Source organism: Helicoverpa zea, chromosome 13 (genome assembly GCF_022581195.2).
Source record: "Helicoverpa zea isolate HzStark_Cry1AcR chromosome 13, ilHelZeax1.1, whole genome shotgun sequence".
In the NCBI taxonomy this organism is placed as follows: Eukaryota; Metazoa; Arthropoda; class Insecta; order Lepidoptera; family Noctuidae; genus Helicoverpa; species Helicoverpa zea.
Window position 1 is genome coordinate 8,220,195 of NC_061464.1, and position 15,583 is coordinate 8,235,777.

Genomic DNA, 15,583 nt, shown 5'->3' on the forward strand with positions numbered 1-15,583 from the left:
TTTTTTTTATTTAATTTAAATAAATAATTACGTATTAAGGGAATTAAATCAGTTGCCTAGTACTGCTTCACCTGGAAGGTTTGTTTAGTATAAGCCTACATGGCTGTTTCCTGCAGTTCCAAATGTGCACCGATGGACCTAATTCCAGCAATTAGATAAAAAGCAGCTTATGTCCTATCTCAGAGTCTAGACCATCGGTTTGGCGTGAAAGCGCGATAGACTACTACATTTTTGCATTTAATTTATTTGTAAAGATCTGTGGAGATTTTATAGGCAATAATTTTTATTTGTTGCTAATCTTCACTAAATATAAACTAAGTATAAATCCAGCTTTACCTATTAGTATATCTGTCTGGAGGTTTTTGTATGAAAACAGCTGAATAATTTCAGAAGTTTAGGAGATGGGTGCTATTTTACATGAAATACCTGTGCATCAGACTTCCACAGCTCTCTACATAAGTAATACGATATTCTTTTGTTAATCTGTTCATATCTGTTTTGGGCTGTCTTTAGTCTAGATACAAAAGACATAGGGAGATGTAGACTTCTAAGAAATGATCATTATCATCATCCGTATTGAATCTAAGCAGAATTCTGTACCTATTTAAAGCTATTGCTGTAAGGTGTACTTTTTTGCTTTAAGGATCCCTAGGGAACTTCATCCCCTAACCAGATAAAATATAGACTATGTTAGATAGTGTAGCTTCCCCAACAGCGAAAGATACTTTAAAATCGGTTCAGTAGTTCCGATGCTTTTAGCAAAGAAACAGAAAATGTTTCCTCTTCATTGCATGAGAATATATTATCGTTCTATTCTTCAGACACCTGGATTAAAAGTAGCCCTTTTCAATACAAAGAAGCTGTTTAACAGACAAAGATAGTTCTTGAGGTTAAGCTACATTTTATCCGGGTGCGCGGAGTAGTCCCACGTTGGACGCGGAAAAAATAAATCATTTAAAAAATCCCAGTATTCTGTTCATTAAAAGGTCTTCCTATATAGTTGTTAGTCTGCGTACTACGAAACTGGAATTTGATATTGCGTAATAGAGTAGAATGGAACGTTTGGTATGTGAATATTCAGTTGCAGGTATTCGGCCATCGATGTGTACCAATGTACAGTTACCTATCTAAAATAATTAAAATTGGAGCAGTATTTCTTTTATAAAAAAAATGTATGCGTCTTGTTTTCCAAAATATTTGACAGGCGTAACGTTACCTAATTTGATAGAAGCGAACTTATTACATTAACTTATTGAAGTCTTTGTGACTTTTAAATCCAAGTGCTGAAACGCTATTCAATTTTAAATACAACATTCTCCCTTCATTACATTTTCTGCGACACGACAGAAATACTTAGGGCGTATTGCACCATTTTAACTAAATTAAAAATTTAACTTTTTAAAAAATTAAAAACGTAGTTATCGTGAATCACACCAGCCGTATACTTACCGCCCATTGGTCAAATCAGCGAATTGGCAACTGAACATGGTTCGGTTCTCGGTGTAGTTAAATGGTGCAACGATGCGTTGCTACTTAAGTCCTGCCTTTTCACGCCTATTGTATTGCCAATAAAAGAAAATAATAAGAGATAACCCTACTAATAATATTGCAAATTATAATGACGTCAAACATCAGATCGTTGGCATATTCATCGGGGCGCATCAGTGGGGAGGCAAGCGAGGTAAAATCGCATTTGGCCGCAAATAAAAGGAAGCCAGCACGTACATCCCCGTTGCGCGCACGCCGCAGGTGTGCGGATCCATTGCTTCACACGATGTAGTTTTAAACATTGCTTTTAATATATACCTATACATCATCATCCTGCGAGCCTTTTCCCAACGATGTTGAGGTCGACTTCCAGTCAATGTACACAGTTAATATATACATAGATCGAAAAATAAATTATGTAGATTATAATCTACATAATAATTACTTATCTGTGCACTGCGGTTGCTTGTAATATTACGAGTATTTGATTTTCTTCATTACAAGATTTATCATTATATCACTCCTCCCACTATAGGTATGTAGATTACCGATTCAGGTTAGGTATGTAGAGGACCATCTTTGTTATAACGAGCTCCTCTGTTATTTATATATTTTTGCTTACAGCCAGTATTATGCAGAGGTGTTGGGATGCCCCTGGCAACTGAGTTGAGGAGATCAGATAGGCATTGGAACCGTTTACAACAACGGGAGTCAGCTGCATTCGAGTATACCTACTGTAAGTTGACCCAAACATAGACTGATAGACGCATAGATATTCTTTATTATGCATACCAATTAAAAACAATAAGACGGACGGACGAGGCGGACAAATTGAAATTGGTGTGCTACTTAGATGATGATAATTTTCGGAGTACCAAGATAGTCACTTTCCTTCTGGTATCTGTCCACACAGAGTGAATTAATCCTAATCCTAACTAATATTATAAATGTGAAAGTAACTCTGTCTGTCTGTCTGTCTTTTCTTCACGCCTAAATTACTGAACCGATTTGTGTGAAACTTGGTACAGGCATAGTTTGGAACTTGAGAAAGGACATAGGATAGATTTTATAACAAAAAATATAAAAATAAGAAATAAAATTTATTCCGGACATATAGCGCCATCTATTGGTCAAACTAAAAATCTGCCGGAAGTCACTATTCCACGCGAACGAAGTCGCGGGCAAAAGCTAGTAAAGAATAAACAAATCTCCTACATGTTTAAAAATATAATGACGACCTCGATGGCGCAATGGTCACCATGCCGGACTGCCGAACATGAGGTCTCGGGTTCGATTCCCGGTTCGGTCGACATTTGTGTGATGAGCATGCTTGTTGGCCGTGATCTGGGTGTTATAATATGTATATGTAGCTATATGTAGTTTATTAGTTGTGTTAGCACCCATAACACAGGTTAATTTATAACTTAGCATGGGGCTAACCGACCGTGTGTGAAAAAATGTCCCGACATTTATTTATTTATTTAAAAAAAAGTATCCTTTCCCGTGCCGTACAACATTGGAGCCTCTGCCTCGCCTCGGCGCGCCCGTGAGGATGCTTATGATGTGGTGTTGCAGTTTATTTAATTTCCTCAAAGGCATTACGTGGAAAAAGCATGTTTTCAAGTGCCTCCCCTAGCTTGCAACGCTCCTTTTTGTGGAGCCTTTTCATGTTGGGAATATATTTCGACAAGCAGTTCCTTTTGATGGTAGAGTGGTGAGAAGTGAACGAAGTTTCCTTGGTGGGTGTTTTCCTTACGTGCTTTGGTGCTGATGAATTGTGATGATGGATACTTTATTGGGTTTTACATTTATGATCTTAAAGCTAGTTGAAGTAGGTGAATGGGCTGACTTAGATAGATAGATAAAACATTTATTCATAACAAAAAAAAGACATAACAAAGATACACAATAAGAAATAACAAAACAAAAAGTGGGTAAAAAGAGAAACATAAAAATACAACCAGAAGTTAACGGCGCGGTGCATTATGTCTAAAGTTTGTACCGAATGGGAGTCCAGCTCAGCATGTGTCAGGTAGAATACCTGACGGTGGTATTCTGCTGGATCCCTAAAATGACGTACGGACGTCGAGTAGTCGATTAGTGTGTGTGTGTACTTACAGCCAAGAGTGATCTCTTTTCGATAACTTTAATTCTGATGAGCTTGTTTTTTTTTTCAGTGTTATAATTTTTCTACTTTTTTTAAACTATGGCGTGGAACTCAGTACAGTGTATAAAGTTAGACACTATTTTTTCTTAAACCTCACATACTTACTCTAACTCAATATGTCACTAGCAGAGAAAGAATCTAGACGGCAAAGCTATACAACCCTTCAAGAACAACTCTATAAACGCGACAGTGCTTTCACGCGCCCTTTTCATCGTGACACGTATACGTCTCAACATGGAACGATAAAAATTTTGATGTGGCAAATAGAGCAGTAGTATGTGAAAAGGCCTGTGCTCAGTAGCAAAATAGTGGAAAAGGCTGACGATAATATTGAAGCACTAGCTTCTGCCAGCGGTTTCACCCGCATCCCGTGGGAACTACTTCCCGTACCGGGATAAAAAGTAAAGAAATTTTCTAATCGGACCAATAGTTCCTGAGATTAGCGCGTTCAAACAAACAAACAAACTCTTCAGCTTTATAATATTAGTATAGATATGGATATGACCAGCAAAAAGTGAGCCCTTGTTTTGTTACGAATGCTTGTTTTCCTTTCTACTCGTGTGGAGTTGACTGTGCTGGACCTTTCATGAATAGTATGTAACCGGAAAGGTCGTGGTAATCGTATCACCAAATGTTACTTATGTTTATTTGTTTGCCTCAGTTCAAAGGTACATTTAGAACTGGTGAGTGAACTAAGTACTCAAGCTTTTATTTTATGCCTAAGGTGTTTCATATTACGTAGAGGAAAATGTCATGAGATCTTTTGCGATAACGGCAGGAATTTTGTGGGTGCAAACAATGAACTAGGCAGATTGCTTAGATCCAGCCGTCAGTCTGTTAATGATTATGCTACTTCTGAAGGAATGAAATATCATTTATTGCATAACTGTGTTCATTTATGTACAAACTTACTATTTTACTTCTAATACTATATTTACAAACTAAATTATTCCCTACAACTTACCTACAAACATTGGTTATTAGGTGTAATGTAAGTCACACTTTGAGTGGCCTGACGTTTCTGTATTCGTTGATTAACATTTACTCTTCGGTTACATGACTATTAGAATCTTGGATATACATAATTATTTATGTTACAGCCATAGTGATTAAATATATGTTATATATAATCACTGGTCATTATTCCTCCCGCTGTGGTTTAGCAGCGTGAAGGAGTGTCAGACTGTTAGTGACTTAAACCCAGTTAAGGGTTTGCTGAATCTCTTCGAGGAGCAAGTGGAACAACGCGCGCTGCCGAGACGGGCCCGTGTCTTCTAAGAGACGGAAGGACGATGAGCCAACCGAAACTCACCGCCCACAAACCCACGATAGCCGGGAGACGTCACTCGACACCCGGCGCCCGCGGTGTCTTCCACGTCCATGGCAGCAACGGGGAAGAGAGGCGTGAACTTCTCTAGAGTCTGCATGAGACAACGGCATCCCATTACCTCTCACCCCGGAACATGGCTTTAACCAGGGCCGAGCACGAGAGGTCACCATTGCCTATTGCCTCGATGAGGACACGGCGGTGCCCTTCCCAGGCAGGGCACACCAGGACTGTGAGGTTCACCATGTCCTCCGGGCCGTCCATATAGTGGCCCGAGCCACACCTCAAAGAGGGGACTTTTCGCCACTATTATGGGGTGCCCTGCACTGTGCTAACTAGCCTTTTTCGAATTATATTATGATCAGCTACCAGACACTTTAGTTAGTTAACATGAAATAATAATCTTTACCTACTTGTTTTATTACATTATCTAAGTCTATGGAGATATTATATAAAATTGCTAGTTAATGTGCTTAATTCTGTGTCAATTATCAAGCTATCGCAAATTGAGTAGATATTATAAATAATAGCTAGATAATATGTATAATATGCAGACTTATTACTTTGGCTGTAACATATATGTCGGGTATCGTATCCCCCATTTCTGAGTTTCTGGTACCGTCACCGTAGGGATTCGCTCCACGGCTGCGTTACTTGAATTTATTCGTCAACCTTTTGTGAAGGATTACGTTGACAAATTGCGTAAGCGAGTGCGATTTGTCTGTCTCTACTCCCCATAAGGGGACCAGATTTTAATGCTAATACGATGTTGATACAGCTATGTACTGTAGTTCAAAGTGGAATAGAATATTAAGATTTGGGATTCTGAAAGAAGGTAGACGGAGAATGCGTCCAACCGAAGCCTGAGCTATATCAAATACTTCAGTGTAGCTCTATGTATATTAGTGGATCAACGTCAAACTATGGCAACAATGATGAAAAAAGGGTATGAACATACGAATGTTTATTTGTATGGAAGTTTTCAGTTGCAGAAATTGTTTTTGTTCGCAAGAAGGAGCATTCCGTCTGCATAAATACGACTGTTTACCAATAAGTATAGTAATACGCGTTTTAATATGATGTGAGTTATTTTGCTATATCTTTTACATACATAACTAAACTAAACTATAACTATTACTAAAATTCTAGCCAAAAAATCGCTATTTTAAAACTCATTCCCCACCACACTTTAAAACTCTTCACAAATTCTTCAAAAAAGACGTTCCACCATCTCCTTTTATGTCTGTGGAGTTGTAGCAACACCTCTATAGTCTATGAATGTCACGCTTTCAGAGTCTCTATGGTCCCTCACGTTCCCGGCAACACGTCTTTGAATCGACTGCACCACCCGGGACTCTATTCGTGTAACTTGAATTTTATTTTGTACCCTTTTGTAAGATTGCTTTGATAAATTATATAAGCTATGATTTGTGAGTTCTGAAACTTTTTTGTTGATATTTGTCGTTAAATTTTGTATGGAGTCGTGATTAATGTGCAAAAGATTTCTTGGTGTGCGTTTGTGAATGTTCGTTCTACGTGTTTTTTGAGGTTTTTTTGGCGAAATCGTAATCTTGGTTTTTTTAAGGGATTACGCCATTATGGTTTGATTCTACCTATTCCTTACAATTGCCTTGTTGTAAGAATTCACTGGCCTGGTAACTTTTCATTTAAAATTTGCGATTACAGCACCATCTATTACAAGAAAAATTTTCCTACAGTAACATTTTATTGTGTTATCTGCTTATTACTACATCGCGTACAGCTTACCTAAATCTAGGTATTACAGGGTACTAGCTAAGCAGAGCTCCTTAACAGTTGAATAATGCAGTTGTCAATAGACAGATTGATATGCTCACTACTACCCCCCGTTGAGGAGCTTCCCCCTCTCCTTGAACATACGGGACGGGAGGATGATCAACAACTCAACCGATATTATAAACGTAAATGTTAGTCTGTGTCAACGGATGCGGTTGGACTCATTTTGATTTGAGAGAAGAGATTCGAGAAGATAATTTGCAGTTTCTTTTTGAAATGTAGGCTATTCCACTTTTGGCTCTGTAAGTTCAGGACTTTTCAATCATCAGTTAATTTCTGTCTGAGTTTAATACATTTTCTATACAAACTTAATCTTCAAATAAAAGTTACCTCTAGTGATTGAGAATTCGGTCCTTAAATATGTTAGCATAATTTGGGGTATGGTATTTTACACAAAAAAAAAAACAATTGAAAATCAAGTTTTCATTAATTAGGACTAACACCCTCCCAATTTGCTTACGTAAATCCTGGCACGTATGTCTCAAGACGGACGGCCGTAGACAATCGCGGTAGGTTCTGCCTATAATCTATGCCAGTAAGACACCTTTGTTCCATGCACTGCCACGCCGATTCACGAGCAATACAATGGACGCAATGCATCAGGCTGATAGCTTGTGGCCTAATCCTTGCTCTCCGATATATTACATGTGCTATTGGAATACGGATGTCACGTGTCTAGGGTGGCTGCAGAAGTACCAGAGGGTAGTATCCAAGACCAACCGAATACCGAAAAAGACCGAAAAAATGGAACAGTCTTGCTGTTAAGTCCTATATTGTGGGGAATTTTTGGGCTTTTTTTCAGTTCTTGGCTAAGTAACCGGCGCGCTGTTCGATCGATCATAAGGTTAAGCCACGCTTGGCCGCTGATGCTGGACAATTATTGGGTAAGTAGGTATATAGCTTACTAGCCGTTTTTCCGCGGTTTCACCCGCGTCCCGTGGGAGCTACTGCCCGCACCGGCATAAAATATAGCCTATGTTACTTGCAGATAATATAGCTTTCTAATGGTGAAAGAATATTTAAAATGGGTCCAGTAGTTTTTGAGTTTATCCATTACAACCAAACAAACAAACAAAGTTTTCCTCTTTATAATATTAGTTTAGATTAATGCCCTAAAGAAAGTGACATCGCGCTAGTAATGGTAATTAACAAATGACTACACGTCATCATCTAACGAGGTCTAATCATGGGTCTTGGGTAAATTAGGCATATCGACCACAAGAAAATTCGTAAACTGCAAACTTTTAATCGGCCGATAGATTGTTTGGGCTCATAAATCAGTATGAAAACGAATGGTGGATTATAGCCCGGTCAAACTATTTTGACCGGGCGGAATAACTTTTGGTACACATAGGATCGATGGGGACTTTTAGTATTTTATTTATAATGATCAAATCTAGCTCTCCACCAAATATCACCTTTCTGGGAATTTTTGTTATTTCAAATGTCTATTTTGACCGGGCTATTAACTGAAAAGTTTGATTGGAAAAAAGATGTTCTTTAAAAAAAAAATGCCAACTGTCGGCCGACCGTTTAGTCTCACTAATGGCCAATTCGGAATGAACCTTCTGTATATTTTCTCAAAGGCACCCTTCGTATGGTTCGACGTAATCAATCAGGTCGACCGTGGCTCCACTGTCTCAAAGGATTGAAGCAAAACACCACACATGCATAGTAAAGGCATGGTGTGTCTGGGAAGATTAGCTTTCTATTGCGACTTTATCATTTTATATGCTAGTGAAGATTGAGAAACCAGTAATATTTTATCAAGGATTTCGATTATTATTTTTATTTAGAATCGATGGTTTATTACTGAATTATAGCCATCTGTATAAAAATAATAACAGTATATAAACAAAAAGAAGAGTACAAAATTTACCATGCATACAAATAGACTAATAGACCAGAGAAATACTTACGAAATAGGAACAGAACAACACCGAATACTAGACAAACAAGTAAAAAGAGCCATTAGAAAAGACCTCAGAACTCAAAATGCTCAACTATTTAGAATTGCACTAGAGAAACACCAATCTTTAAGAGTTGCCAAACAAGGTATATCGAAAAGCAAACCCTGGATCAATAGTCTACAGGACGAAACTGGCACAAAACAACACAACAGACAAAACATTATAGAAATATGCACAAAATTTTATAGTTCCCTATATTCCGATAATCAGCAAACAGGTAAAGACCTTATATACCACTGCTCAGACGACATTACACCTATCTCAAGCTACGAAGTCCATCGAGTCCTTAAGACGACGCATTATGGCAGAAGCCCTGGAGAAGATGGCATTACTACTGAAGCCTTAAAACTCGGTTCAGCTACACTTATTATTCCGATTCTAACTAGTGATTTAGTCAGTCAAAACTGGCAAGATCCCTGACGTAATGTGCCACTCTAACATCATACTTATTCACAAAAAAAGGGGAGAAATCCGACATAAACAACTACAGTCCCATTAGTTTAGTCTTGCACATCTACAAAGCTTTTATCAAAATCCTTCACAACCGCATCGATATTCAATTAGACTTCCATCAACCACCCGAACAAGCCGGATTTCGCCCTAATTTTTCCACAACTCCAGTCACTTAACCAAATTATGGAAAAACACATAGAGTTTCAGAAACCATTGTACTTGGCATTCGTAGATTATACAAAGGCTTTTGATTGTATCAAACATTCAGCAATATTCTCAGCTTTACAAGACCAAGGCATATAAAAAACGTACATAGACCTCTTGAAAGCCATATGTATACAGTAATAAAAAAAATATATATCTGTAAGATGGGCATTAGCGCAGCCAAAGCTTTCCGTGTCTGAATAAATACTGCTGAATTTTATAAAACACTAGCCGTTTTCCCGCGGTTTCACCCGCGTCCCGTGGGAGCTACTGCCCGCACCGGAATAAAATATATAGTGTATGTTACTCGCAGATAATATAGCTTTCTAATGGTTAAAGAATATTTAAAATGGGTCTAGTAATTTTTGAGTTTATCCATTACAACCAAACAAACAAACAAAGTTTTCCTTTTTATAATATTAGTATAGATAAAACGGGCGATTCCTACCTCACCTCCTATCTCACCTGAAGTATCACATTAACAGTGAGAACTGTCCTTTCTGTAACGATGGAGCTTCAGATGAACCAACTTGAAAAGTAATATGTAATTGTCATGATTTAACAGTACCAGGAAACAGTACTCGAACAACCGAATAGAACCATTTCAGGGTATAACATGACCCAATCACTGACCTATTAAGCCCTCGTACATTTCCTAGAAATAAATGATAGTTTAAAAAAAACTAAAAAACACGCTTTTTATAGAAAACCGAACTAAAAAATAGCAAATAAATTTTAATGAATTTAAATTAAGAAAATAGTGTTCAAAATTTCAGTGAATATAAATTAATAATAGTGTGAATACAAAAAAAAATATTTTAAAAAGCGTGGGGTGCTTTTTAAGGTCATATCGAAATGAAAATCACTCTACTCATATCTGTCAATAAAATATTTATAACTATTGACATCATGCACCCCACGCTTTTTTAAATATTTTTTTTGTATTCACACTATTATTAATTTATATTCATTGAAAATTTGAACACTATTTTCTTAATTTAAATTCATTAAAATTTATTTGCTATTTTTTAGTTCGGTTTTCTATAAAAAGCGTGTTTTTTAGTTTTTTTTAAACTATCATTTATTTTCTACTTTTTAGTTTGGATTATTTATAATAGCTTTTTAATTTTAAACTATTGCACGACTCGTGATGCGAAGCATCAGAGAATGCTTTACGATCGAAAAACATTTTTCGCCTTATTTTGGCAACTATTTTTAGTATTATAGCCTTGTTAGTTAAAGGAATCAAGATATTTTGCATTTTCTGTTTTTTAGTTTGTTTTTTTTTTTAAGTAGATTTAGTTTTTTTTTAAACTATTATTTGTTTTGTAGAATTAAAATTCTCTTTAGTATACAAAAATTTGACAATATTAGAGAAAACGGCTAAAGATAATTATTGGAAATAAAAATTAACAACGAGTCCTGCCTTATCGACTGTTGTTTCCTAGCTAAGCTACTAGGTGATCTGCTGACCTACTAGTACACAAGATGGGGTGATGATAAATAAAACCTCCTCTGTGCACTGTTCTAAGCTGGTATATTAAAGTCTTACATTTTTTTTTTTTTGTGAATGGCATCTCGCACTTCAGCCTAGGAGGCTGTTGACTGCTTAACCGGTCAAATCCCTGTGGATGCCTAGAGTTTAAGACCTCCAGCCAGGGGTAAAGTCTTACACAAAAAAAAAAACATTTTGTCTTAGAGTATCGCTTGTAACGAAACCATAGCGCGTATTTAAACGCGACAACGCCATCTATCGAGCGAGTAGGAAGCATTCAAATGTTAGTCGCAAACATACCGTCCACCAAGGACGTTACTGAAGGAACGTCCTTGGTGGGCGAAAATGAACTAAGGATGAACTATACTTAAAAACATTTGAACTACATAATTTGCACTTGTACTGTATACATTAAATTCGAACAAAATTTACACATTATAACTCATATACAATGAATATATACATAATAAATATAACAATTTGACCTTATACTAACAAAGTTTAATTATGAATAACAATATTATCTTAAAATAATTAACATAGATATGGAAAGACAATTTAACAATATTGTGATTTTGTACATTTGATCTAAAAGTAAAGTAGTAAATATTTGTTGTATACTTACTTGATTTTAAACATATGTAAAGTGTAAATTTCTTCTAAAATAACATGCGTAAAACATAAAGCTTATTCAACTACGGGTAAAATACATATTTTGGATGTTGGTCTCTTGATGGTTGAGGATTTGGTGCGTAACGTGACGACACGGGAGATATTACGAATAGTTGTCACTATCCATACAAGTGGGAAGTTCTCATCAATACAAAGAATATAAGTCCAGACGAGGTATTTTACATATTCAGTTTATTTGTTTATTTACTCAGTTGTCGAGTTCCCTCGACTTTCTCTGGTCTCCATCATCAGGTCAGCTCCCAACCTTCACTGTTGCATAGGTTTTGTCAATACAAATAATTTAAGCCCAAACACGAGGTTTACATATTCAGTTGTCGAGTTCCCTCGACTTTCTCTGGTCTCCATCATCAGGTCAGCTCCAAACCGTCACTATTGCAAAGGTCTTGTCAATACAAATAATTTAAGCCCAAACACGAAGTAGTTTACATATTCAGTTGTCGAGTTCCCTGGACCCTCTCTGGTCTCCATCATCAGGTCAGCTCCAAATCTTCACAGTTGAATAGTGCTTTTAGGCGTACACCTGAGTGTCAAGTTTTTACCCTATGTATGCCTACAACTTTCGAAGGTTGCCCTCGATTTCTCAGGGTTTCCATCATCAGATCCTGACCTGATGACTATGGAACCAACTGGCAGCTATTCCGAGTCGAACAAAAAAAGAATCACGTAGATCGGTCTATAAACCTCGGAGTAATCGATGTGTATGTGTAACCTCCTCCTTTTTGGGAAGTCGGTTAAAAATGGAATAATTTTATCAAATTAGTGTATTGTCATCGGTCCTCAATAAATCTACAAAGTTTGAACGAAATCTGGCCGTTTAAAGTGGGTCAAAATCGCGCCCAAAGAAGTCGGTTACAAACCTACAAACATACAAACATACAAACATACAGGTGAAGCTAATAAAAAGCGTGTAAAAACGTGCAAAGTGCAAGATACTCATAGCTAAACTCATAGAAAAAACGTGCAAAGTGCAAGATACTCATAGCTAAACTGCATACCTACGTATGTATCTATTTTTCAGAGATCTTTAAATCATATTAATTACTGCAAAAGTAATTAACGCTTTCATAGCATTCGTTAAAAACTAGTCTCGCCGCCAACCCAACAGTTAGAACGTGGTTATGCGTAACTAACAATTTTGTGTAATGTTTATTTTAACTACACACAAACTGACATTCGGATATAAATAACACTGGTCAACACAATTTTTGTTTCCTGAATTTTTTTTACTGTTATTGGATGTTTATATAGCCCTGAGTATGTAAAAAATACTAGGAGATTGGTAACAGCTTTACTTTTTTTAATATACAGTCTTATTATTTTAACTAAGAAATACAAGAAAGTGAATACATATGGTAACAAAATACCTATTCAAGACTATCAAATGGTCTTTTATAAGATTTCCTTGAATGGACGACTTTAGATAGATCTCGTTTCAAACTCCAGCGGCCTATCCAGGCCTCCAGGCAGACTATCTGCCATAATAAGCGAGTCCCACCTTGCCTGATAACGCTTTTCCATTGTCTGAATATCCTGGTGAAATCTTTCTCCCTGTTTCTCACCCAGATTTTGTGGGAATCGGTCTAAATGAGAGTCCAAGAAGTGGACTTTTGAGCTCATGTTACACCCTAGCACTTGCAAGTTCGATAGCATGCACTCAACAAGCTCGATATAGTCGTCAGATTTCTTGTTAGATAGGAAATTACTCATAACCAAAACAAATGAGTCTCGGGGTCGTTAAGCAGAAAATAAGTTGGGATATGACCACTTACTTCGATTTCCCATGGCTTGTCCAGATTACACAATTTTATTTTAAAGTATTGATGATGCGCAGTTTTCAGAAATTCAGACATAGGTTTTCGATATTTTTCAAATATATATTCGCCACAAATGTAGCAAAAACAATTTGGATTTAGCGCACAACATCTTCTTGACGTAGCCATATCGTAAACAACAATAAATTATAATTAAGTATCCAACAAAACACGAAAGTCCATATAAAAATACTGTGAGAGGGTTAGTTAGCTATAACTCGGAAACAAAAGCTGTTAGATAAAAACTGTTGCCATATTTCAAAAAACGTGTCAAATTGGACTAGAAACAAAAAAAAAATCTCAGGAAACAAAAAAATATTTTTTTTGTTGACCAGTGTAATTAACGCTTATGATATGTATAAAATAAAAATATGTTTTAATCTGGAAGTTTTCCATCGAATGCAGAAACTCTTTCAGGAACTTTAAATTGGTCGTCTGTGTTATAACGATAACACTAAGACGTTATCAAAATAAAATTCCTATTTTTATATTACACTAGCCCACGGCTTCGCCCGCGTAGTGTTCGGTTATATCGCGTTTCCGAGAGAATTCTTCAAAAGTCCGGGATAAAAACTATCGTAGGTTCTTTCTCAAGATCAACTGTATCTCTGTACCAAATTTTATTAAAATGGGTTCAATGGTTTAGACGTGAAAGCGTAACAGACAGACAGACAGAGTTACTTTCGCATTTATAATATTAGTAGGGATTCAGACAAACTAACAAACAAATAATTTTATTCAAAACCTGGCTTCCACCCGTGGTTTCATCTGCGTCGCGAGGAAACTACTTTTCCGACAGGTATAAAAAGCTATCCAGTAGTTTTTTCGAGAAAGAAGAATAGAGAAGTTTCGTGTTTAAAGATTAAGTAGGATTTTACGAATAGTGGTTCTGTACTGCATGGCGACATCCCGCGAGTGTTACTCGGCACCATCTTGTACTAATTGGTCCACGACGCGAAGATGTTACGACGATTTATAGCGCACCTACCGCTCTCTGCATTTAATACTTTATACGCCATTTTTGTATTTAAATCGTGTGTTATTGTGCTCATGTTATATGCGAGTGTTTCTAGGTTTGAAGAGTTAGAGTTCATGTCTTATATGAGATTTCTTCACCCGTCTGTTTCAATTGGTTCTTGTAGTCTTGTATATTAGATAAGACAACATGTCACAAACAGACATGTCGATTCCTCTTTCGAACTTGTATTGAAAAAATCTCTGCTGTATAATGTGCACACTGGTCTCAGTTTTCTGACTATCATCCTCCGAGCCTTTTTCCTAAACTATGTTGGGGTCGGCTTCCAGTCTAACCGGATTCAGCTGAGTACCAGTGCTTTACAAGAAGCGACTGCCTATCTGACCTCCTCAACCCAGTTACCCGGGTAACCCGATACCCCTTGGTTAGACTGGTGTCAGACTTACTGCTTCTGACTACCCAGGACGCAACGACTGCCAAGGATGTTAAATGACAGCCGGGACCTACAGTTTCACGTGCCATCCGAAACACAGTCATTGGTGTCTAAGATATACTTAGAAAGTACATACAAACTTAGAAAAGTTGCATTGGTACTTGCCTGACCTGGAATCGAACCCGCGCCCTCATACTCGAGAGGTTGGTTCTTTGCCCACTAGGCCACCACGACTTCACTCACACTCACTGACTTCACGACTCAGTTTTCTGACTATAAACAATAGAAATTTCCATATATATATAACTAACATATACTTACCCCATATTCTGCATTATGTACACTCCCCATACAATCTCTTATATAATTACCCAATAAACACCATTATATACTAACCCCATATGCTCCCTTATGTATTTACCCTATATGCTAACTTTTGTTCTTTTCCCCTTGACTCCCTTATGTACTTACCCCATGTGTTCCCTTATATTCTTACTCCAAAGACTCCTTTATGTACTTAACGTACTTAACCCATGTACTCCCTTATGTTTTTACTCCATAGACTGCCTTATGTACTAACCCCTATATGCTCCCTTATGTACGATCCCCATAAACTCCCTTATGTACGTACCTTATATACTTCCTTATGTACTCTCCCCATACACTCTCATAAGGGAGTAAGAACATAAGTTCTTACTCCATAGTCCAGTCACTCCAGTCTCGCCGTAGGCCTCGTGCTGGACGGCCACTT